The sequence below is a fragment of the Nicotiana tabacum genome, chromosome 11 (genome assembly GCF_000715075.1).
Source record: "Nicotiana tabacum cultivar K326 chromosome 11, ASM71507v2, whole genome shotgun sequence".
Lineage (NCBI taxonomy): Eukaryota > Viridiplantae > Streptophyta > Magnoliopsida > Solanales > Solanaceae > Nicotiana > Nicotiana tabacum.
Genome location: NC_134090.1, coordinates 13,627,825 through 13,654,180, shown reverse-complemented (window position 1 = coordinate 13,654,180; position 26,356 = coordinate 13,627,825). Strand labels below are relative to the sequence as shown.

At 33.5% G+C, this 26,356-nt stretch overlaps 1 long non-coding RNA gene across 1 annotated transcript; it reads right to left on the bottom strand.

Moving 5' to 3' along the window:
• Window positions 1-2,214: 2,214 nt before the first annotated feature.
• Window positions 2,215-3,864, bottom strand: LOC142166222 (uncharacterized). Its single transcript, XR_012696416.1, has 2 exons — window positions 3,725-3,864; window positions 2,215-2,534 (listed from the first exon to the last, which is right to left on the bottom strand). It is a non-coding gene; the product is annotated as an uncharacterized LOC142166222 (long non-coding RNA).
• Window positions 3,865-26,356: the final 22,492 nt, after the last annotated feature.

The window sequence follows — 26,356 nt, the reverse complement described above, 5'->3', positions numbered from 1 at the left end:
ATGCCCTTCTCAACATCAACAACTGGATGCAGACAGCTTCCTCTAAGTTATCTGTCCTTACTACTACAATGGCAACTCAGTCGGCACCTCCGCCTCTACAGGTCCCACAGTCTATTGAGGACGCCCTCAAGGATATTTTGGACAACCAGAAGAAAATCCTTGACACTCAGAAAATGCTTACAGAGGCTGTGGATTCTCATGGGAAATCTCTCAAGGAGCTTGCTAGGGAGGCCAAGAAGATGAGGAAGACGCGAGCTTCCAAGTAGTCCCTGAAGGAGTTGCGGGTTGAGGTTGACAGGTTAAAGGCAGATCACCTGCCTTTGGATTTATTGTTAGATGACCCGGTGCCAGCAGCCCGTCCTCAGCCAGTGCAGTCAGAGAGGCCTCCCAAGCGGAAGAGTGTGATTCCCCGTGCAGATGACACAGTCATACAGTTGGAGGACCTACAGGGAGATTCCTCCAGCCAGCCCCAGGAGTTAGCCCAGGACTCGGTCCTTGATAGAGATAAGTGTATTTCCATTAACCTTGTTCTGGGTGCCACTATACTAAAAGTGAGGTTTGCTTAGAGAGAGTTGAGGATGTGTGAGTTCGGGTTCCACAATGACCAAAGTAATAGAAAGAGTTCTTTGATGTGTTGAGTCAACTCTTAATGTTGTTGTGTCGCACTTAATCCATGGTGTTTAAAAGAGTAAAATGTTGTTAATGATTCATTTGTATTGATGGCAATTGTTAGTCCCAATTGATGCTAGACGAGGTCACTTTAGGACAGCTAAATTTTCTTGGCTTTTCTCTCAAAGGGTGGGTCTTATTTTGTTTGCTTGAGGACAAGAAAAAACTTAAATTTGAGGGAGTTGATAACTAGGAATTATGATGCATTTTACACTCCTTCATGCTCAAGTTTTGATTAGAAATGTGTACAAAATAGTCCCAAAGGCTCACAAGTTATGCTAGATTGCAGGTTTGATCAACAAGGTGACAAGATGTCAAAGATCAGCTCTAAAAGGGGCGAAACTTGCACAAGTACCAAGACAAGACAAAGCTCAGTCAAAATAGGGCCAATGCGGCCGCACACCATTCTGTGCGGTCCGCACAAGTGAAGTTCAGAGAGGATGTTATTCAGGCTGAAAAGGCAATGCGGCCGCAAGGGATTTTGTGCGGTCCGCATTGGGATCATTGCGGCCGCACTCGATTTAGTGCGATTTGCGGAGCCAAGGTTCAGAGAGGTGGTGTTTTGAAAGTTGAATATCAATACGGTCCGCAGTCTTTTTTGTTCGGACCACAATGGAAGCCACCGTGGCCGCACTCGATTTCGTGTGGTCCGCATTGCCTAAGTTCAGAGAGCTGGATATTCAAGTCAAGAGCCTTAGTGCGGCCGCACTTGAATTTGTGCGGTCCGCACTAGCCCCGCAGGGGTATTTTTGTCCAAGATTTTTATCCTAGTATAAATAGATTCTTTTCCCATTTTTAGGTTATCAGATAGTTTTTGTACTGAGCTGCGCTCGTGACTTCGTCTATTCGACCTATTTTGACTAATTTTAGCGTGATTTCAACATTGGATCTTCAAGTTTAATTTAACAATTAATTATTATGAGTTTCTCTTCATCTATTTCCTTTTTTTCTTCTCTAATTATGAGTATCTAGACCTATAAGCTAGGGTTGTGGCTCAACCCTAGTGTGGGTAATTGATGGGTCTTGTGTTTTGATGCTTGATTGTCTATGGGTGTTTGATATTTGGGCTAATTTAGGGTTTTAATTGTAAATTAGTGGTTGAAAACACTAGTTTATGCCTAGTAGACTTTGGCTCTTCTTGAGAAAGAGAGCGTAAGTCCATAAAATTAGTCCAACAAGGAATTAGGGCGTACTCAAGAGATTGGTATCCCTAATTAAAGGGTTAAACCTAGAGATATATAGTAATACCCGACTTGAACCTTGATTGCCTCCACAAATTTGCATACCCAATTGGTCTTGAGAAAGTCAATTCGGACAAAATTACTCGAACTACAGAGAGATGTAGAGTGAGTAGAATCGTGCAATGGTTATATAATACTCCCCAAATATGACATCTAGCTTTAGACTCAAGAATCTGTCAATTGACCACCTAGACGAAAGTCACTACCCTAGCGCCTTTTAATCATTTGAACAACTCGCAATAGTTTAACCTTAGCTTATTTTAGTTTAATTGTGCGTTGTAGTTTTATAATATTAGAATCATAATCAAAACCAAAAATGTATAGAAGTGCAATTAAGAGCAAATAAACAACTCCACTTTAGATAGACACCCGACTCCATTATCTAGCTCCTTGTGAAAATCGATCCCGACCATAATCGGGTAAAAGCTGCTTCGACCTCTCTCGCTACTCCATAGTAGTGCAGGGTTGGCCTCGATCAGTTCACTAACAAGGCAATTTGGGGAAGCGTATGGTCGATAGTGGCTGCTCAAGCTTTCCACCCACTCCATACGTCCGACGGCCCCCTCCTAAAATAAAGGTGACTCAACAAAGAGTTCGTGTATGCAAGGCGTACTATGAGACTTGCTGCGGAAAGAATTGAACGGGTGATGCATATGATGAGAGTTATAAAGCAGTAACACATAAAGGAAAAACTATAAACACATAAAACAGCTAGCAAATAAAGCGATATAAACAAAAATAAAAACCAAATAAAAATTATAAAAACCTCAACCTAATATTCTAAAAAGCTAAAAAGATCAAATACCAGCTCGAACCTGCAACTCCCTAGCAGAGTCGCCAAAGCTGTCACACCCCTTTTTTCATCCTACTAACCTTCTTAAAATTAATAAAAGATTTGTAAAGCTCAAAAGGGTTTTCAAAATTGACAAGTGACAAAATTGTGTTTTAACAGATATTTTAAAGTCGTCACCTAGCATTGGATTTCGGTGTGTCAGCTCACCGTTTAAAAGCAATTTTTCTTTCAAAACACGTTCGACTCTAAAACTGACTACAGCTGAATTCTAGGTAAGGGGATTCGTTTGACTCGGGGAGAAGGTGTTAGGCATTTTCCGAGTTCCGTGAAAATCACGATTGCGTACCCAATCTAGTTGGCTTTTAAAATATTCAAATTGAAGTAAAAAAACACATAAAAGGAAAATAATCGCAAAAGAGGCTCGAGGACGTTCCCACCTAATAATAGAAAAATGAAAAGAAAAAGAAAAGAAAAATCTTAAACTAACCTATGCTATGACTTCTCCACAACGCTCGTCAAGGCCTCCAAAATATTTACAATGTTCTTCAAGGCATTCACCGGAACAATTAATTAACTATGGGGTGGGGGTAGGGGGACCTCTCACCTCAAACAAAAGGGAAGAAAAGAAAAGAAGCCTAAAATTTGCCTACCCGAGTGTGGTCGGCCTAAACATACTACTAGCGATTCTTAATTAAATAAAATGAGTTTAAAGGCAGTGAAACAGCAGCAACGAGGCCATCAATTGTTCTTTGTCTTTCAGTTAATTTGGCTCATTTCATTTAATGCAAAATTTTCACCCCAACGATCGACCGAATCTTTCAACAGTGAACAATATCCATTTTTTCATTTCAATTATCCACCAAATGACTCAAAATATTCATTCAAGTTTATCATGAACTCAAGGTAATGAACTGATCCAGCAACTAAATCAACTAAACAAAGGGTAGAAGATCCACAAACAATTAACACAATTCATCAACAAGTATAATGAGATGAAATAAAATAGGTATAAGAAATGGACCTTTATATAGCTAGAAATTGATTGTTCATCGATTTGAACTCGAAAATATAACGGACCACGGATGGAAACTCGAATCGGCACCGAAAAGCTTATCCAAAACTAAAGCTTAATTGGAGAAAGGACCAATAGCATTCCGTCAGTTGATATAAGAAATTATTTGCACCTCGAGGTAGCTTCCGTTAGCCTTGGCTGGTTTGAGACTCAAATAAACACTAAATTTTGATCGGATTCAGCTAACTATATGCCCACAACCACAAGCTTCGTCCGTCGTTAGGTGATAATTGGAAAACTTCATTGTAACCGTTGGTGTTAGTTGACGAAAAAGGGTAGCTAAATCTTTGTGACGCTCGGCAAGATTAAGGGAAAAGAAACCAAAAATTTGAGTGTTTCTTATGTGTAAATTGTATATATGAAGAATCTTAGCCAAATCGGGTTTTTCTTGTGTGTTAGGAGCGGCAGAAATGATCGAGAAAATCCAACAGAAACATCTGGTTTTTACTTGATTCGTTCCAACAGGTTGGAATCAAAGAAGCTATCATTTTCTCTGGTGGGTCTGTGGATGGTCAGGGGCTGAATAAGGCTGGGCGTCGGCTGTTTCCAACGAAATTGGGTGGCGCCTCTGCTTGAATTCGTTGAGGGTGGTGGTTGTTCTCTCTCTGGTGACGGGTGGCTCCTTTTTCCTTTCGAGATAGGTGCGGCTGATGGCTTGGAGATTTGGTGGGGGCGGAGTTGTTGGTTGGTGTTCTGGTAAAGCGAGGTGGTCGAATTTCCAGCGAGATGGTGGTGGCCGACGTGGTCAAAAGAGGTGGGGAAGTGCTATTCTTAGCTTGGAAATGGGGGTGGCCAGTTTTTCCTAGAATGAAAAGGGCGCGGGGCGGCTAGCAGTGTTCTCTAGGTTGGAAGATAGATCTAGGGTTTGAGGTAGGTTAAAATTTTATGTGGTTAGGAGAATTAACATGGGCCATTGGATCAAAGTAGATCAATGACTATGATTAAGGGAGAGGTTTTGATGGGTAAGAAAAGGGTTTGGGTTAAAAGGGATTAGTAAGAATGAGCATTTGTCTTGTTGGGCCACTGAAATCCGAAAATGAGTTCCCGAATGGCCCAAATTCAATTCTTTCTCATTGAACAAAAATAAAAATACTACTAAACTATACTAATTAATCTTAGTTAATAAGAATAAACTATTAAAGTGAACTATATATTAAAAATAAAAATATTTTTGGTATTTTTTAAATGTTATAAAAAGGTAGAGAAAACTATGTTAAAGTAATGGTAAAAATTAAAATATTATCATTACAAAATACTAATAAGCTCATATAAATTTTAAAAAAAAAGATATATGATAAGAGAAGAAATATTATAAAACTATTTTAATATTTTGTTTGTAAACTTATGTTTTAAAATTAAAAATAAGAGATGACTTAAATCCTATAAAAATAAAAATAAGTAAATATTTTTTAAATACTACTTTTAAAAGTTGCGTGGGTCAAAAATTGCATGATTACAATAACTATTCTTTTATTCTTAACCAGATGTTTGGGTTCGAGTCCTGGATAAGTATTCTTTTATTCTTATGCATTTGTGGAAGCAGTTTACCCTCCAATGTGGGATTTTCTGGCACGAATTCAGATTTAGAGCCTGTTTGACCAAGATTTTGAGGGTCGGGGTCAAAAGTATTTTTTTTTTGGTCAAAAAAGTATTTTTTGAACAAAAAAGGGTGTTTGGACAAAATAAAAAAAAGTACTTTTGAGCAAGAGCATCAACAATTTTTCTACTTTTGGGGAGAAGCTACAAATTCAAGCTTCTTCCAAGAAGCAGAAGCAGAAGTAAAAAATTAATTTATTCAAGACAAAAATAACCTTACGATAAATTTATATTTTTCAACTTATCTCTCATTAATTTAACATTTTTATTTTCCTTTTTATTTATACTATATATCTCTTCTCTTTTTTATTTCAATCATATTCTTATTCTTTTTCTCCTATTCATAAGAGTATATTTTAAATTTATATTGAATGATGCGTTTTGATATATTGAAATTATAATGTAAACAATAAGTAATACCAAACACTCAATATTATTGCTTTGAAATAACTATATTTTATATTTATTGAAATTTTTAATTTATATTTTTACTTTACGTTTTATATTTTAATTGAATTCTTTTATAATACATGTTTAAATGTTTTTTCCTAAATAATAGTAATCACAAGTTGCATCTTTACTGTCCTTTTTTGTAATTTGATACTTAAAATAAACTTTTAAAAATATTGGCAAGATACAATGAGCTTGCAAATACTCAAAAAATATTTTTGAACAAAAGCACTCTTCCAAAATAAGTAGTTTTTGGCAGCTTGGCCAAAGCGGCTCTTAGACAACCTCCAATAAGAATATCACACACTGAATGGAAAACCCAAAAGAAGTATTGTATAGGATGAGGCAGGCACATATAATTCCTTCCAATTCTTGTGAAGTCACCTTTTTTTTGGTAATGAAGATATTTATTCCGCCCTATTTTAAGAGTTATTACAAATTGGAACTCTTCTAGGACACAAAGTTCCTAGCTTGTCTAGTTCAAAAGTAGAAACAGCAAAAGGGGGCGGGGAGAAGTACAACATAGGATTTCCAAAAAAGTTCGATTAGCTTCCATGTTTTGCCATAACGTCAGCCACTTCATTCGCTTCTCTGAAGACGTGAGTGACCTGAGGCTCGCCTGCTCTAGGAAGCATCCATCTGCAATCAATAATCAAATTTTGATACGGACCATTGTCGTTAGTAAGCATGTTAACTAAGATATTGCAATCTGTTTCAACCACTAGTCGCCTAATTTTTTGTTGTATTGCTATTTTTAGACCCCATATAAGTGTAAGGCCTTCCATGTATATGTTTGTAGCGTGGGGGATGGACATGTTAAAGCCTATAATCCAGTTGCTTTCCCAGTCTCTGATAACCCCTCCAATGCCACCCCTCCCAGGGTTGCCTAAGCTAGATCCATCTATGTTTAATTTATAAATTCCCCGATCAGGTGGCTTCCATTTTATGTAGATGGTCATCCTGGGGTTAGGACTCTGGAAAGACTCTGTTAACAACTTAAATTCCGTTGCACTCTTAACGATGTTTTTTTAAGGATATGGGAGATTTTTTGTTGTTAAAGATGAAATTGTTTCTGTGAATCCAGATGTGCCAAAGGGTAAAGGGAAGGATATCTGCCTTAGATAAGAATCTATTGAAAGAGGATTTATTGTGGCAAATGGGTTTTAACCAGTTATGCATAGTAAGTTCATTGCGAGGTTGATCCTGGTACTTGTAAGAAATTCCCAATTGGTCTCAAATAGGTTTCAAATAGGTTTTGAGTGCCTGCAATTAAAGAACATATATTCCATGTCTTCTTCTTCGTTTTGGCAAATATTGCAAATGCTAGAGGTAGTGATTTTCTGATTGTTAATTGAGAGAAAAAAGATGCTGAAACAAAGAGACTTTCATTTGTACCTTTAGGACTGCATTCTTGCCCATTGGTATAATGGAAGAATTTTCAGTAACCATTTGATCCAAACCTTTTACTAACATATATATATATATATATATATATATATATATATATATATATATATATATATATATATATATATCACTCTCCTGAGTATATGTTTTACTAACATAGCAAATATCAAGGATGTTAATTCTCCTATTAAACATACTGATCGCGAGCAAAGATAAAATTTAAAAATAATTTCACGTTGTTTTGTTATACGCATTTTGAAATTATATATTTGTTTAAATTTATACTGATATATAAAAGGCTAGAGACGAATACAAAAGAATCATTGTTACTAAAGAGTGACGTCCTTCTGAATTTTCTGTTTCATTTGTTGAGCTGTAGTTCTGTACTATATATTCTATGCAAAATTGAACCCTTAATACCTGTGATGTGAAAAAAGCTAGTACTCCCTCCGTTTCAATTTATGTGAACCTGTTTGACTGAGCACGGAGTTTAAGAAAAAAATGAAGACTTTTGAAATTTGTGGTCCTAAACAAGTCCAAATGGGGCCCAGAGTATTTGTGTGGTTATAAAAGCTTCTCATTAAGGGTAAAGTTGTAACTTTAAGCTAAATTGTTACCAAATATAGAAAGGGTTCATTCTTTTGAAACGAATCAAAAAGGAAATATGTTCACATAAACTCGAACAGAGGGAGTACTAATTAAGATATGTTCTGAGGCAAACAAGTCAAGATGAAGTTAAAACCACTAGATGGATTTGAATGAGATTTCGGATCGATCTATATGCAGTGACTACCTTCATTATGTTATTACTAATAAATACCATAATTTTTAAAAATCATTTTAGCAGGAGATCAGGACCCTTTTTTTTTTATCCTTCGAAAAAAGATTTAATCCCTCCATTTCAATTTATGTGAACCTGTTTGATTGGGCACGGAGTTTAAGAAAAAATGAAGACTTTTGGAATTTGTGGTCCTAAACAAGTGAAAAATGGACCCAGTGTATTTGTGTGGTTATAAAAGCTTCTCATTAAGGGTAGAATTGTAAGTTTAAGCTAAAATGTTACCAAATTTAGAAAGGGGTCATTCTTTTTGGAACAGACTAAAAAGAAAATAGGTTCACATAAACTGAAACAGAGGGAATATTCTCTTTCATAACAAAATAGGAGGTAGAACCAATAAAGTATTCTTTTTAGATTTATCCCTAGCATCATTCAAGAATTGTTTTTGATCCAATTCACATGAATCAATATGAAAGGCAAATCTCTTATGATACACCAAATCCGACTCTATTATTAATAGAGTGAATAGATATGTCATTTCTTGAAATCGCTCTTCTGATTCAAAATCATAATGTAATTGCAACATGTATCCTTTCCTATTCCGGTCATGGAATAGTTGGACAGAGGCGGATTTAGGATTTTGCGGATTTAGGATTTCTAGAACATGAGTATACCACCTAAAGAAAGGAGAGAAAAAAATATTAAGTGGAAATTGTTCCATGTTTATTGTTTCTTTGAGTAAATAATTAAGTAGTGAACCAAGTGAATCATTAGCATGGGTGCCATACATAATATTGGTCGAATTCTAGAAAATACATACATGAAATATCTAGTTTGACGGAAGGACCATGAGCTCATGTGCCCTATAATTTAGGCTATAAATCCACCACTGTAGATGGAATAAATCAAAAATAAATTTTTGTTCAAGAATAAAATCTTATTGGAACTGTCTGCATCCGATTCATCCTACAGAACCATATATATCACACCCCGAATATGATGAAATGGGATGACTTACACAAGAACAATTATGATAATTTGATCAGAGTAATAAAGCTAATAAGACTAACACAAAAACAAAGTATATGATTAATTCGTCTGCTTCTTGTAATGACATCAAATCAAGATTGTTGCCTTGTGTGTACATGTTTTTTGGCCTTGTGTGTACATAGTCCAATTCTTTATCATAACTAGATTGAAGCCGAAAAATCGTTTGTAATTTTCTACTTATAAGTCAAACCATTGATGCTATAACGCTTTTTCTTTCTATGGTAAATTCAATTGAGAGGGATGTACCAATAAATATCATCCCCTCTTTTATCCCAGTTACTCTTAGGCTCAAATGAAAATTGAAGAGTGTACTTAGACTTTTGATTTAACTCACATCCACTAACAATTTACTGAAATTTAACACTTGTAGTAGAAGGTTAGTCACCTTCTTTTTTAAGTTACTAATTTAACTTGTTATATATAATTACGTTTAATTACTTTTAAGTGATTTAATAGTATAGAAAAGAAGGTGACCTTAGTAGCATAGGTAGAATTTTCACTAAGGAGTTTAAAAAAGGGGCAAAGATTACGTTTAGCCCGCAACCGAAACTATTTACAATTCGATAGCCACAAAAGTGTATAAAATGTAATTATTTTTGTATATAACATACAAAAGCTAATATATATATATATATATATATACACACACACACAAAAAAAAAAAAAAAAAAAGCTATACATTTTTTTGAGCGGATATACAATATCATTTTTCACTCAAAAAAATAAACATGTTAAGAAGCTAATTTGGGGATTCAATATCTAAACACATATAAAGATGCGACCTAATAATGTAAAAATTCTATACACTAACAATTAAACCCTAGAATTTCATTGGTCCATGTGTAAGAAAGAAAGCCCTATAATGAAGGAAGGGTACGCAACTCTATATATAAGAATCCTAAGCAACCTCTTCTCCTCAACATGTACTACTCTTTTCCTCCTCTTGCTTTAATTTGCTTCTCTCCAAAACCCTAATTTTATTCACTTGTTTTCTTGTAAGGCTTTTCTTTTCATAAGATTTACTAATAACTCAACATCTTGGTAATTTGTTTAGGTTAATTATTTTTTCCTCTGTCCCTATATATTTTTCTTGAATATTGTGAATCATTTGTAACTGAATCTTCAAAACTCTTTCCTTTTGTTTATACCCTTTTTATCCTTTCCTTGATTAGATTTTATTCTTTATCACCAAAATTTGTAGATGAAGATTATTTGATGTTTTCTTCATTAACCCTTTGTATCAGGATTTAAAATTTAAAATTTACATATATATTTCATGTTAAAAATTAGTTTTCTTCGCCTCCATCCATGGGACTCTACCTCTTGTTATATAAACAATTTCACCGTTTATTTCTTTTCACTTCCATCAATTCTTATGGATCTATACGTTTAGATTGAACTGGAGATCTTACCTTTGAATATCTTTAGCCTGCTATGTTCAGGTGCGGAGCTATAGGGTGACGAAAGAAGCTCATCTGAATCCCCTTCGCTGAAAAATTACATTTTACATAAGGTCGAAACTATTTTTTATATATAAATAGTTGATGCTGAATCTCCTTGGTTTGTTCGTGTGTTTATTTTTTATTATTCCGAATTTACTTGGTAAAAATCTTGCCTCTGCTACTGATTATATCATCCATTCCAGGAATATTGGCCCTTTTTCCTTAAGCGGATTGTACATTGATTGACATACAGTTGTTACTTGCAGCTGCAGCATTATCAAGATTCACATAGAAATCATGTGGAGCAGAAAATTAAATATTTTTCTCAAAATCTGCCCCCAAGTATTTTGAACATGAGAATCTTGATGATGCTGCATCAGCAAATGATGACTTCTTTCTCCAATAAAACGGCAAAAGAGAGATGTTTCTTCATCTGATTTTATGAGGTGATTCGTTTGGATTGTTAATTTATGTGCTTAATACTGCTTTGCTTATCAATTTCTATAAGGCTCCCCCCTCCCCCCTACATCACACAAAGTCGGGATAAGGGTCTACATACACCCTTCTCTCAAGATTCTATCTATGGGATCACACGGGGTATGTTGTTGTTGTGTTCCATCTATGGGATCAATACAGTGTTGATTATAATCTCCTATACATGATTATCTATTCTATTATATGATAAATCAGGAATCAAAATTCCAACACATTCTACGTTCAATACTTGTAAGTTTTGGCTCATCTTGTGAATTTAATTAGATGTCACATTTAAGCATCATAGCATGTATTGAACTCGGTTTAATTATTATATAATTTATCGTTTCAAACCCAAAAACAAGAAAGAAAATATATTGATGTATATTGGAAGATGAGGTATATATTTGTGTAGGATTTTCATTATATAAGATGATGTATCTAGAGCGTGGAATAAAATTAATTTTTTTTTTTACCAGAATATCATTGATACTCTTGATTTAACATGCTTTGAAAAATGGAATAAGCTAATATTCGATCTCAGAATTCCATAGAATTAAGCTTCATAATTTGCTGTAGCTGCTTCATCATCTTATCGTTAATACTTTATCTTCGTTTTCATATTTTTCTTATTGTTTCGCTTTTGTTGGAGTTATTATCATTTGATGGAAAGAGGAAGAACCAATCTCTTAGACTAGAGTTATTATTATTTTTTATTTTTTTGACAATAATCAATAATCCTTGATTTAGTGAGAGAGCTCATGTGAAATATATATATTGAATTAATCAATATTTTTAAAGTAAACCATGAAAGGAACGAGAGTACATTAGAATAATTTCAAATTGCATACAGATTAAAAACAAATGTACCTTTTAATGACAGATCTCATGAGTGCTTTTTAAATAACCGTACCTTTTTAATGATAGATTTCATGAGTGTTTTTTTTAATATCCTACCTTTATGATAGATCTTATGAGTGTTTTTTAAACAACTATACCTTTTAATGAGAGATCTCATAAGTGATTTTTACGTTTTAAAATTACTACGGAATTTTAAAATTTCAAACATGATAAACACCATAATCTTTACATGTAAAATGAGATCTTATATGCGTATTTTTAAGGTTACTAGTTTTAGTGTACGTGCGTTGCACGTGTATTCTGCGGCTATTGATAAAAAAATTTATGGAATGTTGAATAAAAATAAATTATGTGTAATAGCAATTGATGTAGAGATGGATATAACGATCATTTAAATGAAAAAAATATTTTATTTAAAAATACAAATGTACTGACAAAGTTAAATTCTAGGTATAAATTCATGCTTAGAAGCACTTTGGCCATGCTTATCGGAAAATGTACTTTTTTTTAAGCTTTTACTACTATTCGAAAATACCTCAAAACACCTTAACTCTCTAAAATAAGTATATTTAAAAAGAAATATTTACCTTTGACTTTCTAAAAACTTGGTCAAACAGGCTTGCCTACCTATTTTGGATGTGAGTAATGTGGAATCGACTTTTTTTAATTTGTCTAACTCAATTTAAAGTTTGATCGTCCAATTTATAGAGGCATCAAAAAGTCACTAAACAACCAAACTACATTATCTTAACGAATCCATTCTACGGGCTATTGTAGGTTCGATAACTTTGGGAAAAACAATATATGGACATATAAGTATATAACAGAAATAATTAAAACATTAAATTAAAAGGAAAAAAAGAAAAGAGAAACTAAAACACAACCCTAAAATTTGAGAACTCTAATCAACCTAAAACTGTTTTGGAGTTTTTCAAATTTTCGAAAATTTTCAAAATTCATCTTCAAGTGAAAATTGAAAATTTTATGGCCAAACACTTATTTCAAAAAAAAAGTGAAAAAATTGTTCTAAATGACTTTCATATAAAACCACTGACTCAATCAAGATATAGATTCATGCGACAAATACACAAAAGAGAGATTCTTACGGTTTATCATTGATGGCATATTGTTCTCGCAAAAAGTGTATGCTATCAAATGACAATTGTTGCAAAATCACATGTAAGAACAAATAACCACAATTTGTTTCTATTTAAGTTTTCATAGAGGAACTATCAATTAAAATCCATTACAAATAATGATCTCTGTAGCGGCGGTGATTTACAAAAATGTATACTCGACAAATTTATGGTTGATTTGAAAGTCCTAGTACGATCAAGATCTTAATTAATTTTCGACTCCTAAATATTATGACTTTTTAATTACATGACTATTTTTTGTAATATGAAATTTGTTTTTAAAGGGAAAAAAGGTGAATGATATTTTGATAGGAGCTCCATACTTTTAATATCGTATTGATAGATAAATAGATTCGAATATATCGAGTCTTCATTGGAAGATAAAAATTAATCTATACAATTAGGATACATTTTGTGTTTTATTATTTCAAACTGAGATGACAGAGGACTTTTCAGTAAAATTATTTAATGAAACAAAATTATTTCCGCCAAGTGCCAAATTATGAGGTTGTTTAGACTATTAAGAACTTATTTCTAGTGTTAAGTAAATTAAAATTTGTGCGTGTAAATATCATAATTGACTACAGTTTTTACGCCCACAAGTTGCTTACATTCATCTTTTTCTGGAGCAAATTTCTTGTGTCTTTTTTTCTTTTTATTGTAATCTTTGTTTTTAATTATACATATATCACTATGCAGAAGGTGAATTAAGTCTCATTTCTTAAATAACATAATTCCTTCTAACTTTTAAATGTCTATGAAATATTATTAGAGTATATGCGTGTTCATGAATGGTTTCTGGTACGATTTGTTGCATAGTAAGTGCAAACTGCGATAAGGCGATACTGATTTGATATACATGAATTTGCTTGCAGCAACATTTAGTTTTTTATATAGCAATCCTATTTATTTTATTTTTTTGATTGCTAAAAGATGATCAAAAGTATTTAGCAGAAATTGAGGAAATTCTAGGACCTTCCTTTTGACATGTATATTTTGATGGCTTAACATCTATATAAACTAAACTCAATTATTGCCTTCTTTTAATTGGCACGGGTTATAAATGTAATCCTACTTGAATAACGTACAAGTGAAGAACTTGAATAATTATAAATTTTTCAATCGTCACTCATGAAATTCGAGATATATTATTTATTACTTTCAATGACTTATACATTTTAAATTTTTATTTTATAATTCAAATATATTATTTAATAATATTTACGTGCCTCTTTAATATTGTGTAATTATAATTATGAGGTAGCATATTGGGATTCATTCGTAAAAACCAATTAATTTTCTCGTATAAAACTTAGAAAAAGTATTAATTAATTAATTAATGAGTCCCGTAGAAATATAGTTTCCTTACATAACTTGTTTTTACTTCGTTAGACAATTATTAGGAGTAGGAGATTTGACTTCCGTAAAAATCAATTAATTTCCTTGTATAAAACTTAGAAGTATTAATTAGTATAAGGAAATAAAAATAAAGCTTTTATAAATTAAAGATACAATGTATGTGCAAATTAGGACTCGTACAAGTTAATAGGAAAATATTTAGTAGTCAATATTTTAGTTGATTTCAAACACTTAACTATTAGAAAAAGAACTAAATTACTATTTTGTCTAGTGCGAAATCTATTTTGAAAGGGTAAAAAAAACGAACGATATTTCGTTAAGGACCTTCGTGCTTTTAGTATAGTATAGATAACATGTATTAATCTCTTTAATTCGAACTCCCAAGATCCTCCTAGGAACTCAAAAAGAGAAATATAATCCAACTATATGTACTTGTAATTACTTTTGTTGCAGTCTAGTACTATAAGTTATTATAAACAATAACTAATACTGCCCTGAAAGTATGTTTCATTGAACTTTCATTTTCCATGTAGGGATACATAGATCTCGGACAAGTGGGGTTTTATTCTTATGTTAAACATTGAGAAAACTATAGAAAGTAAAGGGAAAGAGGTAATCTCTTGATTGTAAATAATCAGTATGTTTAAACTAATATTGTAAATAAATTACTTTGTCAGATGTAGACCATGTATAGTACTTACAGGCTTCAAAGCAGCATTGTCTCCCCCTTTTTTATTTTTCCTTTTTAATTTTAAGATCCAAACCTAATTAAATAACCACGTAGGGGGAGTATTACCAAATTTGTGTTTACCATTTTTGTGTAAATAACCTTGAATCAATGGAGCTACGAAAAGGATCAGTATGTATTTTTTTTTTTTTTTTTTGTAAATAGAAAAGAGAGCTTAAAACATACTAAAGGACTTTGATAATTAGCTCCAAAACTACCTATAAATTACAAATCCCAGTGGAAGCCCTATTAGGTGTCAATAAACAAGATATTAATTATTTTCATTTTCTACTTGGTATTCGATATTCGTATTGGGGCTCGACTAACAGATTCGCATCGAAAAATTTCACATTAGTAGTGACGAATTCTGAATTTTTATGTAACGACTCGACTGGTCGTTTTGAGAAATTGCATCCGGTTCGGAAGTTTGAGGTCACGAGCAGCTTCATATTATGTGTATCGAGTTGTGTGCATGATTGGATTCATTTTCCGGATGATTTGGATTAGAATTGGAAGAAGAAATCTAGCTTTGGAACCTTAAGCGATGAGAATTTGACCGGAATTTGACTTTTGAGCAAACGGCTCCGGAATGAGTTTTGGATGATGTCAGCAGCTTCGTATGATGATTTTAAAATTAGGCGTGTGTTCGGATTCGGATTTGGAGACCCGTTTGAGGCATTTCGGTGAAAGTGAAAAAAGTTGAAGTTTGAAAAATGGAGAAGTTTGATCCATAGTTGACTTTGGTAATATCAGGGTCGGAATGCGATTTTGAGAGTTGGAACGGCTTCGTCTTGTCATTTTGGGACTTGTGGCGTCATTCCGGGTTTATTTGGTAGGTTTCGGCGCGAGTTTTCGAAGTTGGAAGATTGGAAAGTCTCTAAGTTCGATTCATGGCGTGATTCATCGTTTTGGCATTGTTTGATGTGATTTGAGACATCGAGCGAGTCTGTGCTAGGTTATATAACTTGTTTGTATGTTTAGATGAGGTCCCAGGGGCCTGGGGTGTATTCCGGATGGGCTACGGGTCAATTCCTCCCATTTTTGAACTGTTGATCTTGTCTTCTGGTGTCCTTTTTCGCATTCGCGAAGTGTTACTGCTGACCACCTCATAATCCTTCTTCACGGTCGCACTCATCACCTCTTATTGGCAAAGGTCTGCTTCGTCCGTCATCGCGTTCGCGTCTATCTATCGCATTCGCTTCTATCTATCGCGTTCGCGTAGTTATGCCATTCCACTCTTCGCGTTCGCGTACTAGTTCACGCGTTCGCAAAGAGCAATCTTTGGGCCATCAGACTTTCCTTCTTCGCGTTCACGAACGTGTTGTCGCGTTCGCGAAGAACACCTGGGCAGCCTTCATTTTTCTTCTTTGCGAACGCAATCCATCCTTCGCGTTCGCGATGCATAAATGCCTGGGCAGATAGAATATATTCCAACATCGAGGGTTAGACCATTTTATTCATATCTTGACTTGTGGAGCTCGGTTTTGAGCGATTCTTTGAGGGTTTTTCAAGCAAATCGATTTGGTAAGTGTTCTTACCTAGAATTTAATATATTCCATGATTTTATATTTATTTTTATCATTTAAATTGTGTTTTGGGTTGAGGAAAATATTGGTTTTTGAAGAAAACTTTTAAAATGAAAAATCATAATTTGAGGGACCAAATGGTATCGAAATTTGATAAATTTTATATTGTTAAACTCGTATCGGAATGAGTACTCGGTTTTTGTAAAATTTATCGGGTTTCGAGGTGCGGGCCCGGGGTTCGACTTTTGGTCCGATTTTTAGAATTTGTTAAAGATTGAGGCTTTATGATCCGTAATAGTTTCTTATGTGTTTTATTTGTGCTTTGAAGTTATTTTGGTTAGATTTGAGCCGTCCGGAGTTTTTTTTCACCTGAGAAGTGCATTTTAGAGTACCCGTTTGTTGTCTTTGTGGTAAGTATCTTACCTAACCTTGTGTGGGGGACTTCCCCTTAGAAATTGAGTCTTCTATGCTAATTATAGCCCGTGTACGTGAGATGACGAGTGCGTGCTCGGACTTATTTGTAGAAAATTTGTCTTTTAGGATTCTTGGGTCCTTATATTCACTGAGTAGGAAGTTGTCCTGATGTGATTGGGTTTTCTATTTGCTAGTCTCACCTCTACATGCCCTATACGATGTTGTTAGCTTTTCTTTACTCCTCACTTGTTATTTGACTCCTATTTGCCTTAGTTGAAGTGATTGCATTCCTTATTGTTTTGATACTTCTTAATTGTGAGTTCCTCTATGACTTTATGCAAATCATGTGCTACATGTCCAATTGTTGTGGTTATCGGTGTAGTTATCATGTACTTTACATGTCTTGTTGTTTTTGCAAAGGTTGTTGTATTCCTTGATTTTTACGTGATTCTCTTGTTGTCGTGTACTCATACACTTGGTAGTATAAATTCTTGTAATTGAGTTGTTGGTTTGTTGTCGTTGTTGATTTAAACTATGTCTGGTGGGATCGGGTTGCACACCGCAACATGAGAAATAAGGGTGATATATTGAGGAGGAATAAGGGAGAATTGATATTGTCTGGTGGGATCGAGTTGCATGACACAACATGAGAAATAATGGTGATATATTGAGGAGCAATAAGGTGGACTGGTGGGATCGGGTTGGACGCCACAACATGTTATATTTATTATTATGATATTTATATGTCCGGTGAGATCGGGTTGCACGCCGCAACAAGAGGAATAAGGGTGGATTGATAAGGAGTAATAATGGTGAATATACATATCTTGAATTTTGGTATCTCATGTTTTTGCTTTATTGGCTTTAGCTCATTTGTGAAGACTTTGATAATTTGTATTTCTGGTTTCACTGAGTTTTGAGGATGGGGATATTGGCATTGATTTATTGGCTTGTCGTTGTTCCTTGAGTTCTTTTCCTAAAACTATTATTCTGGTGAATTAATTTTTAAGTAAATTTACTACGTTGAGTCATTTCCTCCTGCCATGCGGAGTTGTTAGTAATATAGTGATTCAAAATAAAGGAAATTGATATTACGCTACCTTGTATGACTTCTAAATCTAAACTCGTCGTATGTATATATACATTTCAATATTTCAAATTCTGATAATTTTTATATTTTATTTCAAATAGTTTTCTCAATTTAAATTTCCTTAACCCATCTGAAGTTGTATTTTACTTAAAAAGGGATTCCTATTAAGTGTTAATTTATTAAATCCTATATTAAAGGTAATAATTTATTCGATGTTGTATTTTTATTTGAAAAGAGTATTTTCTTCATTCAAATGGTTTCTAAAAATAACTTCACCTTTTCTCGTTGATTTTCTAATTGGTTTAGAAATTGTAATTTATTTTATGTTATATAAATGAGACTCCTTGGACATCTTAATTGTATTGATTACGGACATTATGTACTGAGTAGCACGTGATTTTTGTTGTGCAAAGTGAGATGGAAATATGTGGGCACAAGGTACCATGTGTGGTAAAGGTTTGGAAATTGAGATTTATGATATGAGACATCGAGGATTGAGATGGTCGGGATTCTGCATTAGAAATGATGCGATTGATTGAGTTAACATCGCCTTCTTTATTTTAGCACATTTTTTTTCTTGTATGTGTCCCAATTATGTTGGTGTTAATTTACTTGGTTATCTTTCATTGCCATCCATGTTTCTCTTTTATTGTCTCTACTGTTTGTAGTTTGATTTCTCCGTGCTATTGATATTACTTTGTTATCTTTATCTTAATAGTTTATTATCATATCCTGTTCAATTTATTTGACCAGTAGGTGTCTTGATTGTTCCTCGTCACTACCTCATCGAGGTTAGTCTTGATACTTACTGGGCACCGCTGTGGTGTGCTCATACTACACTTCTATATATTTTTGTACATATCCAGGTATTTGATCGTTAGTGATTGTGCGGATCGTTGTTGTGGAGACTCAAGGTAAACCTGTTGTTGCGTTCGCAGGCTTCGGGGTCACCTTCAATTGTGTATATTTTTATTGGTTCCTTTTGTTCTGGAACAATGATGCATTTATTATGTATAACTACGAAATTCAAAAATAGCCAAATTTACAATTGGTCGTTCAAAAATAGCCCAGTTTCAAAAGTAATCGAAATTTAGCCACTTTTCATGTAAAGATAAATCTGAGCAAAAATACTGTTCAAAACCCGGAAAATACGCTAGTATATTCTGCTGGAGTTCCAGCATAAGTACACTAGAACTCCAGCATAATATACTGGAGTTTGGAACACCGGTGCTCCAGTCTCCAGTATATTATACTGGAGCCAACAAAGTATACCGGTCCAGCATAATATGCTGGAATTCATACATAGGTGCATCGAACACCAGTATATTATGCTGGACCGGTCTCTGTTGCAGCAAAATAGTGGCTATTTTTCATTGACTTGGTAAACGCTGGCTATTCTTGAATGACCGGTCCGAAAACTGGCTATATCGTGCTATTTTGACTAGAAAAGCATATGACTTGTACTACCGGTTCTGGGAATTATAATTGTTCAGAGTTATCTAATTTGAAGTTAGTGAATATTAATGTTATATCTGTTAATGTTAGGCTTACCTAGTTTAGAGATTAGGTATCATCACGACTTCTTCGGAGGGATTTTGGATCGTGACATTTTAAGTCATGGATGCTCAATAATTTTTAACCTGGATATTGCTACTAGGTGCTCAATTAACTTCTCTATATGAATTTCTAATTTTTCTATTGCTACTAGGAGCTCAATTAATAATGGTATTTGGCTCCAAAAGTAATGGGAGCCAATTGGCACCCATAATTCACTATATAGATCGACCGTTGCACATTAGGTGTAAGATGTTCTCTAACAAGGCGGGTTCATGCATGAGACATTCAAATGAAACCAGGGGTGCATGTACCGTAATAATAAGTATGAGTTCAATTAAATCATAACTTTCGATCCAGAGCATAATTTTATGTTTAAAAATTTATTAAAATTATAATAAATAGTAGAGATGAACCCATAAAGATTATAATGGGTTCAATGCTAAAACATAAAAGCTGAACCTACAGTATTTAAATCATCGATTCACCTCCAACCAAAATTTTTAGTTAAGAAATGAATAATTACCACTCCACATAAATCATCGTTAGTATAACACTCAGGATAAGAGAAATGACTGCTCTTTGTTAGATGGCGACAGAAAGAATAAGAACATGTAATAAATTAATTAGTTGAACGATCATTGGAATAACATATAGATTATCTCAAAATTTTCTCTCAATTTCTATCTGAAAGATGATGCTTCCTCTTTAGTTAAAGAATGCATTCTTAATTGGTTTTGACGGCGGCCACTCCTCAAGTGTCGTTAATTAAGTAGTACTTCTTTTTGTACTTACCTCCTTTTTTTTCAAATTTTTTAATTAACATAGATCTATTGAAGTGGAGAGAGCCCATATTTTCTGTTCTAAGCGGCTAAACAGCTTTAATATGAATTTAAAGGGAACCCTTTTTTGTTTTTCCTTTTTGCTTCATAAGATATTACTTTTGTATTATTAAAAAAAAACATATAGAGTCACACTGCATATCACATGTGCTAGTGAGGATCTTTTCCTTAAAACAAAATAAAAAAATTGAGCATCTTAATTTTGGACATCATGGGAGAACTATACGTGGGTTCGATTTAACTCAATAATTTTACTCCGAAAATTATATTTATATTAAGGAATTCAGTAAATTAAAATTTCTCCTAACCCTTCTTGTTTTAAAATTTCAGTTTACAAGTTTTGTTTAATTTCTTCATACTGGCATTTAAAGAAAAGTCGGAGTAATTTTCCCTCAGAATTCAACCAAAGTGATCAACTACTCAATTTCTTCAAGCCATTGGGTTCAATAAATTTTCTTTAAAAAAAAAAGGAATTAGTATTTTTATTATATTTCTTTTTTCATTTATTAACGTTACCTCCACTATATTTCGACAACACATACTGGAATAGCACATGAAAATTCAGAAAGATGTCTAGTACTATACGTTATCATCGCACTAATATTATATTTCTTCTACTTGTATTTAAGTGCATTATCCTTGGGTTATCTAAAGGCTTAACTTATTAATTAAGCTTCTAAAAGCCACTAATTAAAGGAACTAACTTTGTAACTAAGATGCTTAAGGATTACTTTATGTTAATTAAGATGCTTAATCTACTTTCCCAAGGTTGTATCACACAACTCTATAATATATTTAGGTTAATGTTGCGCTACATGAAATAATCAATGGGCAAAGAATATTACACTCCATTAGTTTACTAAAAGAGCATCAATATTGTCTTGTATTAGATTGTTGTTGAGTCACATCACAAATAGATTATCTTTAATAGCGATATGATTATTGAGTTAAATTACAACTGACAGATTAACGTGATCGTATCAATCAACCTAATAAGTCTTGAGTGGAATGTTGCTTTTAATTTGTGGATTCTCCACTTGATATTTGGTGGAACCCAATTAAATACAAATTTGAGGCAAGTGAAAAGGTAATAAAAGATGGGAAAATATGGTAAAAATGAGAATTGAAACTAAGAAATTAAAAAAGAATGAAAAAACATGCAACAGCAACAATATCCTCTCTTTGAATCATGCCAAGGTGGCATTTGGCACGACTTGACATTCGATTTGACATTGCCTGTCACATGTTTTTTTAGAGATTTTAAAAATTATGCAAATAGAATCAAGCTTTTGCATATCACTTCACCTTTTACGGTCAGACATCTCTATAATAATTACTCCCTCCGTTTCAATTTATATGAACCTATTTCCTTTTTGGTCCGTGTCAAAAAGAATGACCCCTTTCCTTATTTAGAAACAATTTACTTTTATGCAATGATTTATAGCCACAAAAAACATATGTGTCTTATTTTACACCACAAGTTCAAAAGTCTTCTCTCTTTTCTTAAACTCCGTGCTCAATCAAATGGTTTCACATAAATTGAAACGGAGGGAGTATTTATTATAACAATCAGAATTCTTTGGGAAACGATTTTTATATTATATTATTAATATATATCCTCTGTAACATAATATAAAAATCCATTCAGAGAAAAACTTGACTTTTATAATGAATAGTTATTATACAGGGATAATATTATAGAGAGATTTGATTGTACCAAAATTTATTTTCAAACAAAAACACATAATAAAACCTAGTGCTCGATCTATTCATGGCCCTTCCTCACCAAAAATAAGTTGATTGTTCGAGTCACATGAATAATTAATATTCTCTCCGTTTCAATTTAGATGAGGTAGTTTGACTCGACATAGAGTTTAAGAAAAAAAAAAGACTTTTGAAACTTGTGATCTTAAAAGCTTAAGGTGTAAAAGCTTTGTAGGGTCATCACATTTGTGTGGTTATAAAAGCTTCTCATTAACGGTAAATGGGTAAAGTGAAGAATTTAAAGTTGAATTATTTCCAAATTTAAAAATGTGTCATTTATTTTGGAACGAACTAAAAAAGAAAATAGCTCATCTAATTTGAAACTGAGGAAGTAAGTGAGAACACTAATAATTCTTCTAGGGGGTAAAAGAAATTGATTATGGACGCTGATGAACTTTTGTTTTATGAAAAAACCTTCTAAAATTTGACTAAAATAGTCACTATACTTGGGAGCCATGCTAAAGGAAAAACTTTAGAACTGAGATCGATCAATGTTCCGTAATAGCATTGGGCGTGATTAATCTAAATTGGCGTTGCCTATGAACAAAAAAAAATTACTCTTTGGAGAAAAGGTAATTAAAAAATTATTTAAACACGATAGAAATATACAAAGGGTACTAGGTTGTCTTCCACGATTAGACTATCTAAGGACCTACTTAATTATTGCACTTAGTACATCAGAGCAATTATTCCTGAATTGTTCTGACCTGATTTGTCGTTAGAGTTATTTTATTTTTCAGAAAAAACCCTATAGTGTTAAACAACACTAATAAATGGAGTATAAAAAAAAGAAGATGGGATAAACAAAATAAAGTGAATGTGAATTTCACAATGTAATTTAACACGAAAAAAAACTCTAAGTTATACATGTAAATTAAAAAAGGTTTATATATCTACGATCCACAAGGGTGATAGTTAAAAATTAAGACACAAAGCACAAATATAATCTTGAGTTAAGGTTAAATAAATATATTATTTTAGTTCCATGACACAAAAACAGCCATAATTAAGGTCGTTAAGCCTGAGACTAACTTCCTTAATTCTCTTTTTATCAAGATTTAACTAAACAGTAATGAAACATTAATAATTATTGTCCCGCATAATCAAAATGACATAATGCGTTTTCGGAAGGTAGATCTAGTGAAAAATTACGGGTTCATTCGAATTGATAAATTTGTCTTAAATCTTGTGTAGTGTTAAAATTCCACTATATAAGTATTAATAATAGATTTTGAACATATTAAAAGGGATATGATAGAATTCCAAATCGAGACTCATAAAGTTAAAACTCAAAAGATGGTTTAATCACACTCTGCGTTACGTTACTGAATAAAACACATAGGAGTATTATTTAGTAAAATAAATAAATAAATAAACAATTAGTGGCAAACAAATTTTACTGCTTAACATTTGTTGTTGATTTAATTTAGTGATGGATTAGAGATGAATTATCAAAATCTCCTAATCGCTATGAATTAATTAGCGACAAATTGTCGACGAATTTCGTAATAACAATTAATCGTGCAAATTTGATCATAATAATAAGGATGAGACTAAGAGTGCACAAACAAAATCCATAATGATTATCTGTTCTTTGTCTTGATTTTGACAATGACATCAAATCAATAATGTTTTGCCTTTAACTTAAGGAGGCTAAATATTCCTTATAAAAAAAAGAGATCTAATATTAATAATAAAACTGATTGTTTATTCTATACGCTGGAGAAGAAACTCTTTCTGTTAAAATGTCACTATATCTTATTTTATTGCTTCCTAATTGAAAATCCTAACGACTAGGATTTGCGAAATGTAAATATCATGCCTATAGGACTCTAATAAAAAGGAAATTATGTGACTTTCAATATGTTAATATGGATGTCTTTATTAAAAACTCATAAATTTCACTAAATCCCTTAATTAACATTTAATGGCCATGGTTAGAATTTCCACTACAAATCCAATCAATTGGAGTAAACTAGAACCAATCATAAGCACTAGGGTCATTTGGTTGGAAAAAAATTATCTCAAGATTAATTATCCCATCTTTCCATGAGGATAAGAAAATACTACAATCCCGAGATAATTAATCCCAGAATTAGTTATATCGCAATTTTATCCCAATCAAATATGGAATAAACTCTTCTTAAATTTAATCCCGAAATTAATTATTTCTTATCCCTCATACATACAAGCCCACAGCTCTGTTTTAAAAGGCAGAACTGGGACTCGCCCGGGGTTCGCCCTGGGGCGGAGCACTCGTAAAATACCCCTGGGCTTATGTGTGGGGCTTAGTTCTATGAGACTTATGTTGAAGTTTGGCAAAATGCCAAAGTCCCACATTGGTTGGGAGTTAAGTTTGGAGGGGATTTTTCCCCTATAAAAGAAGGCCTAATGTTTAGGATTGAAACACACCTCTCATTTGCCTTCTCATCTGTTTAAGGCATTTGTATCTTCTTTTTTTAGTATTATTTCACTTGTATTTTTGGAGTGAAATAAAATATTGGTTGTGTCCGAGGAGTAGGCAAAATTAGCCGAACCTCGTAAATTCTGGTGTTCCCTTTATTGTTGTTTTATTGTCTTATTTATTATTTGGTGGCTGTCATAATTTTTTGGTATAGTAGTTGTGACTTATTCACACTATATACATTTGGCTTCCGCAACAATTGGTATCAGAGCCAAGGTACTGTCTAAGTATGCTCTGTGGTTGCAGCATAGTCTGATCTTCCACATCAGAAAAGATTTATCTTGGTAACTGAGTCAAGGTTCTGTCTGAGTATGCTCTGTAGTTGCAGCTTAGTCTGATCTTCTACATCAGAAAGGAAATAATCTTGATTTGTGTCGTCAGCTATTAAATAATATTTGTGTCAAATATGGGGGACAATAAACAAGAAGAATCTACATCAAGTGTCAACAATACGTCATCATTGGCATCTTCGCTTATGACAAGAATTGTGTCAAATGCGAAATTTGCGGTAGAAATTTTTGACGGGTCCGGACATTTTGGGATGTGGCAAGGCGAGGTTCTAGATGTCCTTTTTCAACAAGGGTTAGATCTGGCCATTGAAGAAAAGAAACCAGATGTTATTGGAGAAGAAGATTGGAGAATTATCAACCGTGTTGCTTGCGGTACCATTCGATCCTACCTTGCTAGAGAGCAGAAATATCCATACACAAAGGAAACTTCTGCAAGTAAATTATGGAAAGCACTGGAGGATAAATTTTTGAAGAAAAACAGTCAAAATAAATTGTACATGAAGAAGAGACTGTTTCACTTCACCTATGTTCCTGGTACCACGATGAATGAACATATCACCAGTTTCAATAAGTTGGTCACAAATTTGCAAAATATGGATACAACTTATGATGATGGTGACTTGGCCTTAATGTTGTTGGCGTCACTTCCTGATGAGTACGAGCACCTTGAAACTACTCTACTCCATGGAAATGACGAAATTTCTCTCAGAGAAGTTTGTTCAGCTTTGTACAGCTATGAACAAAGAAAGCGAGAAAAACAGAAGGGCGGAGAAGGAGAAGCACTGTTTGTGAGGGGTCGTCCTCAAAATCAAACGAGGACAAAGAAGGGAAGATCCAAGTCAAGATCCAGACCCAGCAAAGATGAATGTGCCTTTTGTCGAGAAAAAGGGCACTGGAAGAAAGACTGTCCGAAGTTGAAGAATAAGGCCAAACATAACAATGGAAAGGCTATTATGGATTCAAATGTAGCTGATTGTGATGATTCAGACTTCTCATTAGTTACAACAGAGTCATCAACATCATCAGACATATGGTTGATGGACTCGGCTTGTAGCTATCATATGTGTCCCAACAGGGACTGGTTCGTGGAATTTCAAGAAGGAGAATATGGAGTCATCCACACAGCGGATAACAGCCCTCTTACCTCATATGGCATTGGTTCAATACGATTAAGGAACCATGATGGAATGATCAGAACATTGATAGATGTTCGATATGTACCTGATTTGAAGAAGAATCTCATCTCTGTGGGAGCCCTAGAATCAAAAGGGTTCAAAATCATTGCAGAAAATGGAGTGATGAGAGTATGCTCCGGTGCACTAGTGGTAATGAAGGCTAATCGGAAGAATAATAATAT